Here is a 14,430-nt window from a genome sequence, read left to right as displayed (position 1 = left end):
ATTAAGTTAATTTTATTTTCTGTTGAATATCTACAATTCTGAATATTTTACCACATTTCCTTACTTAAGTTAAATTTTGTTATATATTCTACAGTTGCAATTTTTCTCTATCCATCAGCTGAAACCAATACATCAGATTGCTCTCTTTACAGGCATTCATTGCAGCTAAGTTAAAAGTACATACGTTGTTTTGTGTATAAGCAATAGGAAATAGTAAAAACAATCCATCGTTTATATTCTGGAGTTTTGTAAATAACATTTCTAAAGGAAGTCATTATCAAGGAAATATAAGAAGAATTAATTAGTAGATTCTGACTATCCAGAATATAATATATTATTAACTGAAGAAAGTTGTTGTTTACTATTATATTTTGATGCAAGTGTATCAAATGATTGGATTTTAACATATGCTTTTTTGTATCTCCTTCCACTTGGCACTATAATTATTTGACCAGACAGATTGTTTTTATAATTGCTGATGAAGAAAATAATTTTAAATCTGGTAAACCTATGCCACCAAAAGACCAATCACTTATGTGGTGATTTAATGTTAATCTAGGTTTATTGGGATACCAAAAGAATCTCAGTATTAGAAAAGTAAACTCTTATATTTTTTGGGAGGAGGGAGAGAGAAAGATTGTATTATATATAACACAGGTTCATAGGTAGGTACTAGGCTATCTGCCCAAAGGCATTTATAAGCCTAGCCAGAATGTGTTGGCTTTCGCCGGCCCCTTAGATTAGTTCCCTGTGCCTTTGTCCAGCACAGACACTGAAGTGATCCCCGAGGTAAACTTTCTGTTTCCTATTCACTCGTCAAGGTTTCTTTTGAAGAGTGTTAGCGAGGAGATCTGCCTAATGTAGATTGGGATCTTGTTCCAAAGCATGGGAAGTCTCTGGGACAGGAATCTATCCCTCCAGCACGTCCTATTTATTGTTGTGGTGAGGTTTAGATCCCTAGAGCGTGTGGCATGAGGGGATAAGGTTTTCTTTAGGTGGAGCATGTCAATCAATTCTGGGTTGGACATGGCCTTGTATGTCAGGCAGAGATCACCTCTGAGTAGGCGGTATGCAACCAAGTACAGCTGGAGTTTCTTCAGTCGAACTGCATAGGGCATCTGTTTGAGGCCAGTGATCCTCTCGGTGAGGTACTTCTGTTGTCTTTCCAGCTGTTGCAGGTGTCTTGTAAGGTACATCCCAAATGGGGCGTTGTACTCTATGATGGGTCTGATGAGTGATGAGTAGAGGGGCACAATGAACTCTTTTGATCTGGATGTGAACCCTTTTGTGATTAGGTGGGCCACGTAGAAGGATTTTCTAACCACTTTGGCAATGTGATTATCAAAGGTGAGATTACTATCTTCTTGGGTCCTCAGATCCCTTATTACATCTTCCGTATTTAGGGGACTACCACCTATGTGGTAGTTTGTGGGTACTTTGTTTTTTCCAAAAGGGATGACTATGCACTTTTTGGCATTTAGCTTGAGGCCATGATTTTGACACCAGGTATCTGTCTCAGTGAGACCCTTTTGGAAGATGTCTGTGTCAGCCGGAGAGTCAATTATAGCCCCTAGTTTGCAGTCGTCTGCGAACTTGTCAGCCATAGTCCTCCTGTGCTTGCTTGTACCTCTGAGAAGTATATGCTGAACAGGAGGTGTCCTAGAACTGAGCCCTGGGGAATGCCACTTGTAACCGGTTTAGAGTCGGACCTAGTTCCCGCAACTCTCACCATGTGGGTTCTGTCCATGAGCCAGTTGGCAACCCATCTTGTGACGTAGGGGTTTAAGTTCAGGCTGGTGAGCTTGTCTAGAATACCAGAATGGGGAGTGGTGTTGAAGGCCTTGGCAAGGTCTAGGTAGGCTGTGTGTACCACCTTTCCCTCGTCTATAGCCTTGGTAACTGTCTCAAAGAAGTCCACCAGGTTTAGGAGGCACGATCTGCCCTTAAGAAAGCCAAACTGGGTAGGGTCCAGTGTTTGGAGGTTCCCAATGTCTCTGTTAATAAGTTCCATGATGATGCGCTCCATAGCCTTGCAGACAAAGCTAGTCAAGCTTATAGGGTAATAGTTCCCGGGGTCGGTTGTGGCTCCACCTTTGTGAAGCGGAATAACTATTGCTGTGCGCCACTCTATGGGTATGTAGCCTGTAGAGAGGCTGAATTTGAACAGTGTGTTTAGGTGAAGGGTTAGTCTTTGAGCTCATGTAGGACGCAGCCTGGGACACCGTCCAGTCCCATTGATGCTGTGTTTTTGGCTTTGGAGAGGGCTGTTTTAACCTGAGTGTTTGTGATTTCAGGGACTCTACATTCTTCTGGTATGGTTATAGGCCCTTTTGGGGGTGAGAGGGGGATAAAGTTTGTGCTGAACCTGTCTGCCAGAATGTTGACGAATTCTGTCGGTTCAGTGTATTTTGTGCCATTCTGCACTAACTCCGAGCAGATCTGAACATTGCCACTTAGATTCTTGACATAGCTAAAGAATGCCTTGGAGTCCTTAGCAATTTTTCTTTCAAAGCTCGCCATGGATGATTTTATGAGGAATCGTAGTTTCTTGCTGATACTGATCAGGGATGTCTTCCCTTCTTGGGATTTTACTCTTTTCTGTACTAGTTTCCTCCTTCTATTGTATAGCTTGTTTATGGTAGGAGTCCACCAGCCTGGTTTCCTTTTCTTGGAGGAGTGAGTCTTGGTTTTGCTTGGGATGGCATGATCCATACATTCTTGTAGCTGCCCATAGAATGCATTAGTAATGGATTTTGTAGCTTGGACAGTGTTATCCTTCAGCATGGGGGCTTTGAAACTTTCCACCTCGGTCTTAAGTAACGTGAAGTTTGCTTTTGAAAAGTTTTTCATGGTGGTTTTCTTGTCCGGGGGTGGGGGCGGAATACGGATATCCAAAGTGATTTGTTTATGGTCAGATGTAACCAGCGAGGGGTTGACCTCTGGTGTGGAACACTGGTCACCCATGTTGGTGATGACCAGGTCCAATATGTTGTCACCTCTGTTGAGAGTGCTGACCAGTTGAACCATAAATTCTAGGAAAAGTTGGGCAAGGGAGTTAGTACTTGAGTAGTTCTCCCAGTTAATGTTTGGGTAATTGAAACCACCCAATATTTGGGTGTTTGGTAGGACCTTTATGTTGCCCAGTGTTTCCAGAAATGCGGAATAGGGATCCTGGGACATGGTGGGTGATCTGTAGCAAGCTACAATTTGAACTGCAGTTTTGCCCGTTGTTAGTTGCATGTGGATGATCTCTGAAGCATCGTGCTGTGCCACTAACCTGGAGGTGTGGGTATCTTTGATGAATATGGATACACCCCCGCATTTTGTACTTCGGTTTGGGTTCTGTGGCCGAAATGTATGGTATGAGTTGTAGCCTGGTAGTGCTGGGGAGCTCTCTGGAGCCTTAAACCAGGTTTCTGTTACTGCACATATATCGATTTTCTCCATACTGAGGAGTGCCTTGAGTGCGTGCATTTTGAGGTTTAGACTTCTGGCATTGAGTAGCATTACACTCAGTTTTTTGTTACTTGTGCTATTTACGGTGGTGGGTTTGTCTTTTGAGCATTGCCTAAAAAAGGCACTATGGGGGTGGCAAGAGCCTTGACCAGTATTCGAAAGCCTAAGGGTGACAGGTGCAAGCCATCTCTAGCGAAGCAGCTTGGCTTGTCGAGCATGTCATCCCAGGAGGACAGACACTGGATCCCCTTTGAATGACATCAGAATAGTACAGTTGTGTACACTTACCATAAATGTAGATGTTCAAGTGCATTCACTGTTACAGTCATTACATTTGGGTAATATGCTGGCAGGTTGCCCTCAGTCGGCCTGAATTCCAAGTCTTGGGTCCTTCGTCGGTTGCTGTCTCCTCTTCCATGACGTCAGGTCGTCAGGGGTATAAAACATGCAGCCGTCATTTTCTTTAGTTTTTCTTGCCCCCCGATGTCAGGTGCCCCCAATAAAGGTAGCAAAAAATAAAAATAAATATATATCTATATATATATATATATATATATATATATATATATATATATATCTGCATGCATCAATAAAAACTTTACCTTCATCTACAAGCAAATACACCACATAGGTTGTACAGGATAGAGAAGGAAAGCTAAACTCCAGAATGACAGGGGGATGGCAGAGGGTAACCTGGTCTGCAACAGTGAATACACTCGAACATCTACATTTATGTTAAGTGTACACAACTGTACTATGTTCTTCGTGTTTCACTACTGCAGCCATTACATTTGGGTAGAACCCAAAGCTATGGTTGGGGGGCTGGAGCTAAACAGCATTAGGAGCGGCTATAAGGCCCTGCAGAACTGCAGTGGCAAAGCCTGCTCTGGATTTAGAGTAAAGAGGCAAATGATAATGCCTTGTAAATGTGTGAACAGAACTCCAAGTAGCAGCCTCTATGATGTCTTTGGTTGGTACTCCCCTTAGAAAGGCTGCTGAAGTAGCTGCAGCTCTGGTGGAATGAGACCTAATGCCCTTGGGCACAGGTTTACCATAGTGTAAGTAGCAGAAATGGATGCAGTGGCTTATCCACTTTGAAACTGTCTGCTTTGAAATAGCCTTGCCCTCTGATCCTGCAGCATATGTCACTAGCAATTGCTCAATTTTTCTTAGAGATTTAGTCCTGCTTAAGTAGAATCTTAGTTGTCTGTGTACATCCAAGGAATGCAGAATTCTCTCCCCCTTGTTCTGCGGATTTGGATAAAAGGTTGGCAGATGAATTGTTTGGTTAAGAGCCACACTGAAAACCACCTTAGGCATAAAAGTAGGATTTGTCCTCAGAGATACCCTGTCTAGGTAAAATATGATAAAAGGCTCTAAAGCCATGAGGACCTGTAGCTCTGAAACTCTTCTTGCTGAAGTAATTGCTAGTAGCAGAGCTGTTTTCCATAAGAAGAACTTTATATCAGCGGTAGCAGCTGGTTCAAATGGAGGCAGGGTGAGCTTTTCCAACACATAATTGAGGTCCCATGCAGGCAATGGGGATCTTCTAGGAGGCCTTACATTTTTGGCTCCTCCAAGATACTGCTTTAGTAAAGGATGAGAAATGATTGGTGGCTCTGTGTTGTAATGAGCCGAAATGGCAGAGGCATGGACTTTAATTGATGAGAAAGATAGGCCTTTGTCAAGCATCTCAGTTAAGTATTGCAATATCTAAGGAATATTTGGTTCTGCTGTATCAGTTCCTTGTGCTTGATTTACAGAATGTCTTCCATTTGTCAGCGTAAGATTTTCTAGTACTAGGCCTTCTGGCTTCCAAAATGACATCCATCACAGCTTTACTGAGAGGTGTTGTTTGTATGACTACATGATCAGCCATGCTGCCAGGTTCAGAGTCTGTAGTTGATTGTGCAGGATCTGATTGTTTTGCTGGGACAGTAGTTGTGGTCGTTGAGGCAAGGTCCAAGCTGGGTATTGAGACAAGTTTCTTAGGATTGGATACCAGTACTGGCGGGGCCAGTTCGGGGCAATTAGTAGCATCTTTGGTTTCTCGTCTGACTTTTAGGAGGACCTTGGGGAGAAGAGGCAGAGCAGGAAAGGCGTAAACTGACAAGTTTTTCCAACTGAAGGATAGGGCGTCCACTGTCTATGCTTGTCTGTGATAAGTCTTTGTGCAGAATCTTTTCAATTGATAATTTTGAGGAGAAGCAAACAGATCTATGGCTGGGCTCCCCCAATTCTCTGTTATCATGCTGAATACTTGTGGATGTAGTTTCCACTAGTGAGGATACATAAGATTTCTGCTTAAATAGTCTGCCAGAGTGTTCTGTTTTCCTGGCAGGAATTGAGCTTGAAGATGTATTTGGTAGGTCAAAGCTGTGTTCCACAGTGCCATGGCTAATCTGCAGAGGGGGTATGAGTGTGTGCCCCCTTGCTTGTTTAAATACCACATGACTGTGGTGTTGTCCGTCTTTATCAGTAGTTGTCCTGGATGAAGTAAGTCCTTGAAGGCTGTTAGATGCTAGCTGTTCAAAACGCCCTCTTTCTGGTTGATATGCAGATGCATTTGCTTTGGTGACCATATACCCTGAATGCATCTTCCTGCCATGTGGGCCCCCAGGCATAATCTGATGCATCTGTTATGGTTTGGCTGGCAGGGGGTAGAGTGAATGGCCGTCCCATGTTTTGGTGACATGCCTTTGCCCACCATAGAAACTCCTGTTGCAGGCAGGGAATGAGAGGAATCATTGCTTCCAGACTGTGAGAATGTTGACTCCATAAACTTTTTAGGTACCATTGAAGTTTCCTCATATGTAGTCTTGCATATGTAATCAGTAGTATGCAGGATGCCATGAAGCTCAAAGCCTGCAAAATTTGTCTTGCAGAAGACTGGGTTTTTGTTACCATCAGTTTGAAGTAAGTAGTCAGTTGCCTTTGCTTGTCTGGCATGAGTAAAGCCATCTGGGCAGATGTATTCAAGCTTGCACCAAGGAATGTTATCTTTTGAGAGGATACCAGTTGAGATTTATTTACATTTATTGTGTACCCTAGGCATGTTAGAAGCCTTTTCACAAACGCCAGGTTTCGAAGAAGAGTGTCCTTATTCTCTGCTTGAATGAGACAGTCATCCAAGTAAGGATATATTTGTATACTTCTTTGTCTGCAAAATGCAATTACTGGTGCCAGGCACTTTGTAAAGACCCTGGGTGCAGTAGATAAGCCAAAGGGCAGTGCAGAGAATTGGTAATGCATTAAGCCAGCCTTGAACCTGAGGTATCTTCTGCATGACTGTCTTATTGGGACATGCAGGTATGCCTCTTTTAGGTCTAAAGTCACCAGCCAAGCCTTCTTGCCCAGCATGGGCAGAAGCTGCTGCAAAGTCAGCATTTTGAATTTTGGAATGTCCAGGTATGTGTTCAAAACTGATAAATCCAGTACTGGCCGCCAGGCTTTGTCCTTTCTGGGTACCAAGAACAGTCTTGAGTAAAAACCTTGTCCTTTTTCCTGTTCTGGTACTGTCTGAATGGCCCCCATATCCATGAGGGATGTAACCTGTTTCTGTGCCTCTGCCCATTGATTTTTTGGCAGATCTGGCCAACCATTTGCCAATGGCAGAGTGTGGAAATAGAATCTGTATCCCTGTGATACGATGTTTAGTACCCACTTGTCCTGGGTTATTAACTGCCAATTTTGAGCAAAAAGTGCTAATTTCCCCCTATGGGTGCTGCCAAAAGATAAGTGCTTGGTGTAGGCAGAGGGAAGTCATTGGGATTGCTTTCTGTAGGTTTGCGCTTTATCTCCTCCAGGTTTGGAGGTGGACACGCCCCATTGCTTTGACCTGTATGAATCTTGCGCCTGGTATCTGGAACCCTTAGGGCATCTGGATTTGCCCCTTTGAGCTCTGTCTGACACAGGAAAGGACCAATTTGTGGTAGGCCAGTGTCTACTGAATCTTGGTGGCTGCAAATGTAAGAAGTCTAACAGTTTGCATAGACTTAGCTTTGTCTTCCATTTTCTTTAAAACCTCTTCTGCCTTAATACCAAACAGAGAATTATGCTGCAAAGTTGTATTTAGCAATTTAGCTTTAACATGATCAGATAAATTTTGTTCCTTTAACCAGGCATGCCTCCTAATCACAGATCCAGTAACTGCGGCCCTGCAGGAGACCTCTAAGGAATCAAAACCACATTGTAAAGTATGCTTTCCAACTTGTTCAGCTGCATGCAATAATTCCTGCAATTCTTTATTTTCTGCACATTCTGAAATCAACATCATTTTCTGGTTCAGCAATCCCATAACATGTTGTTGGTACTTAAGCGTATGAAATTGACAGTTTAAGGCCCTGATTGCCAAGGTTGCAGATGTATAAACCTTTTTTCCCCATCTGTCCAGTGCCCTTGAATCTCTGTCAGAGGGGGTAGGATTTTTTGCTGTTGAAGCCTTAACTCCCTTTGGACCCTGTGAAATGGTTTCAGGATCAGCAGCAGGGTTTCTAAATAAAAATGTATGTGAGTCAGGGACCCTGTAATATCTGTCAGGCTTACTAGGAGCTGGTGGCAAGCTTGACTCCAAAAACACATCATCCACAATGTCTAAAACAGGGGGAATGGTTAAAGGCCTGTGCTGAGGGAGAAGGAAATCCCTGAGCTTCTCTTTTGATTCTGATAAGTCTTGACTCTCCCAGTGAAAATGCTCCCTCAAAGATGCAAGGTTTCTCCAAATGAATAATCCTCAGGAGGAGATGCAGATGGAATAGACTCCTGAGCATCAGAATCCTCATATGGAGGTATAGATAATTCCTGATCAGAAGAGGAATCAGAAGAAATAGAAACCTGATCTGAAAATTCATAATCAGTGTCTTGCCTAGGCCTCTTATCAGGAGGGGGATGGGAACCCCTGATCAAGGTAATAAGGTCTTCAGCCATTTTGATCATCTGTTTTTTAGGCATAGAGGCCTGTGCATGTGGCTCATGCGTCATTTTTTTAGTTTTAGAAGTTGCTTTTGTCTTTGGTTTTTGCAGCTGTCGTCAGTTTGATATACAAATGTTGAGGTCTGAATACACCCTCAGAAGCCGGTGCCTGCCTGCTCAGCGGCTCCGGACCCATCCGAGGGAGATACATCGGTCGGTCCAATACCTTGAGTATCCTGCGGCATGCCAGACTCCACATGGGTATCGATAGAGGCCTGCAACTCAAAAGTAGCGGGTATCAGGGGCTGCGAAAGTGCCTCACTGAGTACCGGCGAACCGGCGACTGGCTTAGGAGAAGCTTCGTTGTCGGTTTTGGATCTCGACTGCCTTTCTCTGTCCTTTTCTTTGTGTTTTTTATGTACTCTGGTAGTCGGATTGCTATTCGACGACATTTCTGGGTAGTTAAATCTGTTTCCAAAATACTTTGATGCAAAAATATACGGACGCTTAATAGTGCGTTGGTTAAATCTAGCACAAAACTGACAGCCAGACACGTTGTGATCAGGGCCTAGGCAAGGAATACAGTATAAATGGAAATCCTTATGAGGTATTTGCTTCCCACAAGTAATACAATTATTAACTTTTTCTGACATTGGTAAAAAGCAAGATAAAAGTTTCCCCAATGGGGTACTTAGCTTTAGTGAAGACTTTGGTTCTGAAACTCAAACTCCGGCCAACCGGCACTTGCGAAATGCTTCTGCTTCGGGCACCGCGCGGCAGGAAAGACTGAAGAAAATGGCATCAGCTGCATGTATTATACCCCTGATGACCTGACGTCATGGAAGAGGAGACAGCAACCGACGCAGGACCCAAGACTTTAGAATTCAGGCCGACTGAGGGCAACCTGCCAGCAGATTACCCAAATGTAATGACTGCAACAGTGAAACACGAAGAACATCTTAGCTAATTGTTGAAATCAAGAATTTTTTCTTTATACCATGGTATCATTCGTGGTGAGGGCAGGATGCTACTCAGGGTCAGGGTAATACCGGCTTGGGCTACGTGATCAGAGAGCTCTTCCATGTCAGTCCAGGGAGGTGCGGCTCAGGTCATTCACACCAACATGGACAATGACAGAGTCATATTTGTACTTGTTCTGGAGTGACCTGAGTGCTTGTGTTATGTGGTGGATCCTGGCACCCGACAGGCAGCTAACAGTAACCTTCACCTTATTCAGCCTAGTGAGTGGGACGTGAGTGTGCCTGACTATAGAGTCACTTATTACTGGTATGCTACTTTGCCTTAAGGGCTGTGATTGCATGGCAAACTGGTTTTGTGAAGTATGTGTTTCATGGTTTGTGTTGGGGGGTGGAGGTTGCTTGGATGTTTGCTTTGGAGGTCTCTGTTGGTTTTGCAGATTTTTATTTAGAGCCTCCGAGTATGTTTTCATGTATTTATGTGTGTTTTTTGCCGGTGCTGGTTTAATGGGTCTTTGTAATACTGGTGGTGTGATGCAAGTATTTCCCTTCTCCTCTTGACTGTCTGATTCAATCTTGGGTTGAGAGAGCTTAGCCTCTAGTCTGGCTGTATAATTGCATCTCTCGCATGCATTAGTGTTTGGTGGTAGGAGGAGGGGGTTGTCTGTGTACATGAGGCAGTTGTAACATTGCCTCAAAATGCCCAGGTTCACCAGTTGGACTGGAGCGTACACCTGAAACTCCCCTTTGGACATGCCTGGATAGGTACAGTGAACTGTTTTACTGGATGACTGTTAAGATCGAATAGAGAGCCTTGTCCTTCTGTACAGTACTGGAAGGTCTAGAGCTAGGGTTTATAAGTGTTTGCTATAAGTTTTGAGCAAGTGCAGGGCTGAGAAATGAATGGCTTGAGTGCTTAAGTTGAAAGTTTGTCTAGTTCCAAGGGAAAAATTGAAGAGGAGACTTTGTGGAGCCGGGAATAATTTTATCCTAGCTAACCGGCGCTGCCCGGCGTGCAAAACCGGGCAAATACAGTATTTATAGCAGGGAAATGAAAGAGATAGAAATTAGCCCAGAATGGCCAATAAACTACCAATTTCTGAGCTGAAACCACTCCTCCAGGGGCAGATAGGCTGCTCAAAGCTCCCCTCTCTCACAGGTGAACAGAGAAACTTCCTTCTATCCAAGTAAGGTATGGGCAAACATAGAGATTTGTAACACAGCCCTGAATTCAGCACTAACCTTAAAACTGGACTATACTAGCTTAGAAAGGCGGGAAACAAGTATATATATTTTTTTTTTTTTTTTTTTTCAGAAAATAAAGCAGATACACTCAAAAAACACTTTAAAAGCACAGAAAAGGATACTTATTGTTATATATTGCAGATCAGAGTTGTAGTCAATGCCCCTAGTAATAAAGTAGGAAGAAACACAAATACAGTAAAGGCAGATGAATAAAGTGCAATATAAATATATATATATATATATATATATATATATATATATATATATATATATATATATAAAACAATAGAAAACGAACAAACTGATTTAAAGAAGTTACCCAATTAACCAGAAAAAAAGCTAAAAACTGCGCTCTGTTCTAGCAGTCTTCAGACAAGTTCTAACTGCACACCCCTGCTTACTAGGGTGCTGGGGAACCTTCTCCAAAAAAAGATGGCCTGGATCAGTGCTCAAGTTATACAAACAAAGCTAGATTCAGCAGGCCTTAAAGTACAGAGGAATCCCTCTAGGCTATTAAATATCAGATAACAAAGAAGTGATAACACCACCCCCTCTTATAGCAAAATAACTGCAGAGAGACGCACAACACACTGTTCAGAAACACACAATTAGGAAACAGAAAAAATGAAAATACAGTACTTTTAAAACTGCAAGTTTGTACTTAACAGAAGACTAAAATTCAATACTGCAAGTTTCACTTAGCTTTAGCTTCTAATGCAGATGTTTGTAGCCAAGCAAGTTTCCCAGGAGTTGAGCTTAAAATGATTTCTCAAACTTTTGGCTAGCACTTAAAGTACAGAGGATTTAAATTTTTGGTAAAATAATTTTAATTAAAGAAAGCATCTCTTCCATAGGAAAAAATGTATTCCATTTATTAATTTGATTATTTATAATGGCTAAACAATTATTATATTTTACATTGATTATACTCAATGTTATCTGTTAAAGTTATCCCTAGATAATTATTTTTTATCTCCCACAAGATATTTAGAAAATCTTTCTTCTACATTACAGGTACTAGAGTTTATAGGCAAAATGTTTGATTTATTTTCATTAAAATTAAGTCCAGATTTTTTCTGAAAAGATTCTGTTGCATTAAAAACAGCTTTAAGAGAATCTTTATTGTCATTTAACGTCAAAAGAATATCAGCAAACAATAATGTCTCTGAATTTATTATTTATCCATATACCTTTGATATCTAATCTCAATCTTATATAGTTTGAAAATGGTTCCATAATTAAAGTAAAAGAGCAATGATGACAATGGGCAACCTTGCTTAGTTCCCTTAGAAATTAATATCGACTTCAAAACATACAAACCTATTTTCATACAAGCTAAGGAATTTTCATAAAGTAGATTTATAAGTTGTGAAAATCATTTAGAAAAATTACATTCCTCTGAAATCAAGAAAAGATTGTTCCAATTGACTGAGTCAAAAGCGCTATTAATGTTTTTTTTTCTTTAGTATTATTTGTGTAATCAATTATGGTTAATATGCTTTTAATGTTATTATGAAACCATCTTGATCATTACTAATCAGATACGGAAGGAAATGTTGAATACTAGTGGCATGAATAGCCATAAATATTTTATAATCAACATTTAAACGTAAAATTTGTCCATAAGAGCAGCACTCTACTAGGTCTTTATCAACCTTTAAAATTGGAGAAATAAGTGTGTACTTCCATGACAGTGGAACTTTTGTTAAATCTTTAACTGTTAAAAAAAACTTCCAGCAAAATATTTAGTGTTACTTTAGCTATGAGTTTATAAAGTTCTGGTAAAATGCCATCATTATCTGGTGCTTTGTTAAAAATCAAATAAACTAAAATCCAAGTTCAGACATTAATATAGTTCTATCTGGTAACTTCTTCTGATCTTCAGTCAACTTGTTTTTAGTATATTTTCTAATAAAAGTTTTAATAATTTCCTGCGAGTCCAATACTGGATTATATTGATTATTTTATTAAAGTGGGTTCTAAATACTCTTATATCTTCTATTTCAGTAACCTTTTTCTTATCATTGGGATAATTCAGTTCCTTAATGTGATTAGACTTGATAAGCAATTGTATCCTAGATGGTAATTTATGCATGGATTTTGGATTTACAGAGCAATTAGTTAAATTATTTTTTTCAAAATTACCACAGTTTTATGGTTTAGGATCTCTATTTACTTTGTAATTCATTAATTCCTTTTGTTAGCTTGTCTTGCCCTTTTTGGCTATCCAGTTTTAACTTATCTATTCTTTCTTGCAAATCTATCAAATCTTTATCCCACTGCTTTTTCTTTAGAGCATACCAAATTCATAATTTTACCATTTAAATGTGCTTTTCAGGCATTCCATACATAAATCTGAGATATATCCTCTATATAGTTAATTTCAATAAAGGTTTGAATCTCTATTAAAAATTCTTTAAAATTCTTTAAATTAGTTATACAAGATGATTATCCTTTTAATGGGAATGTTATTAGAATTTAATACAAGTTCAAATGTTATAGCATTATGAACAGAAAGTGGAAATGATACTACTTTTACTTTGCCTAATCTACTAGTTAAATTATTAGAAATCTACTCTTTTCTTGATTGAGTTCCATGTCTATGTGAAAAGTGAGTATATAAAACTGATTCAGAGTTAGAAAATTCATTAATATCCTTAATATGAAATAATTCTATGAAATTTATTAATTCCTTTACTGAAGCTGATATTATTTGTTTCCTAGTAGTATTTGGATCTTCTGTTTTTAATATACAATTAAAACCCCCTGCCAAAATGATATGAAACTACCTTTTAAGAGTTGTATGATCTGTTCTAAATGATGTTTAACTGTTTGAACACTTACACTTACACCAGTACATTGTTTTCTTTTAATTTCCACTGTCACAGCAAGAGGTTCTCCTGGTCCATTCTTGGCTGGAGTGTGGGGAGTGCCTTCTGTGTGGAGTCTGCATGTCCTCCCCGCAGTTGGGTGAATGTTCGAAAGACATGCTAAATGGGCGCCCCTTCGTTGAAGGTTGAACGTTGAGCTGGCACCTCGCGTTCGTGAAAATCTACTGCCAATCATTAGCGGACCGGAGTTCCGCTGTGGCGACCCCTAACCAGGATAAGCCAAAAGACAACAACAACATTGAACAAAACATACCCTTGTCTTCACTGTACATGTTTAATATAATGGGCATAGGTAAAGAGTTTCTCCATACAATAACTACCCATAAAAATACAAGAAAAATCTAGCCAAGCTAGATTTTCCATTGTGTGATTCCTTAAAACCTCTTGTATTGGAGGTACATGGGATATATGCAAATGACCCCTTAAGGACATCAGGTATTGTAAAAAACATAATCTGGGTTGTAAATAATTTTAGAAAACTTATTTAAACTGCTTCTTTTACAACCATTACTTAATCCAGTGACATTAATGGAAATACACTCTAAGTGTGACTATGTTGCCCATTGTGATTTTGACATTCTTAATGTTAAGTGTATAGGTAAAATAGAAATGACAGTAGACACCAATAAAAACATAAGATTCTTATTAACTTTCCCTTCCCTCATGGAGTTTAACACTCCTAGTTTGAATAGTAAACCATCCAAACTATCCTATCCACCAACATGAGTAAATTCAATACCTTTTCTGCTATTTAGAAAAAAATAACATGATATTTATGTAAACATCAAAGATCAGTAAACCTTAAAATTTTTATAAACAAGTAATACCCATGGTATGTGACCTATGTGTTTAAATAAGCTTGAATAATATAATATAACACAATAAATAATGAACAAATAGTAACTTTCAGTACTTTGACTATCATACATACGTAACTGATCCACATCTAG

At 40.1% G+C, this 14,430-nt stretch overlaps 1 protein-coding gene across 1 annotated transcript in view; it reads right to left on the bottom strand.

Moving 5' to 3' along the window:
* Positions 1-14,430, bottom strand: part of PACS2 (phosphofurin acidic cluster sorting protein 2) — a 1,734,969-nt gene that overhangs the window by 1,351,703 nt on the left and 368,836 nt on the right. The window lies entirely within an intron of this gene.

This window comes from Protopterus annectens, chromosome 6.part0 (assembly GCF_019279795.1).
Source record: "Protopterus annectens isolate FY-2018-M chromosome 6.part0, PAN1.0, whole genome shotgun sequence".
In the NCBI taxonomy this organism is placed as follows: Eukaryota; Metazoa; Chordata; order Ceratodontiformes; family Protopteridae; genus Protopterus; species Protopterus annectens.
This window is presented reverse-complemented; position numbering and strand designations above follow the sequence as displayed.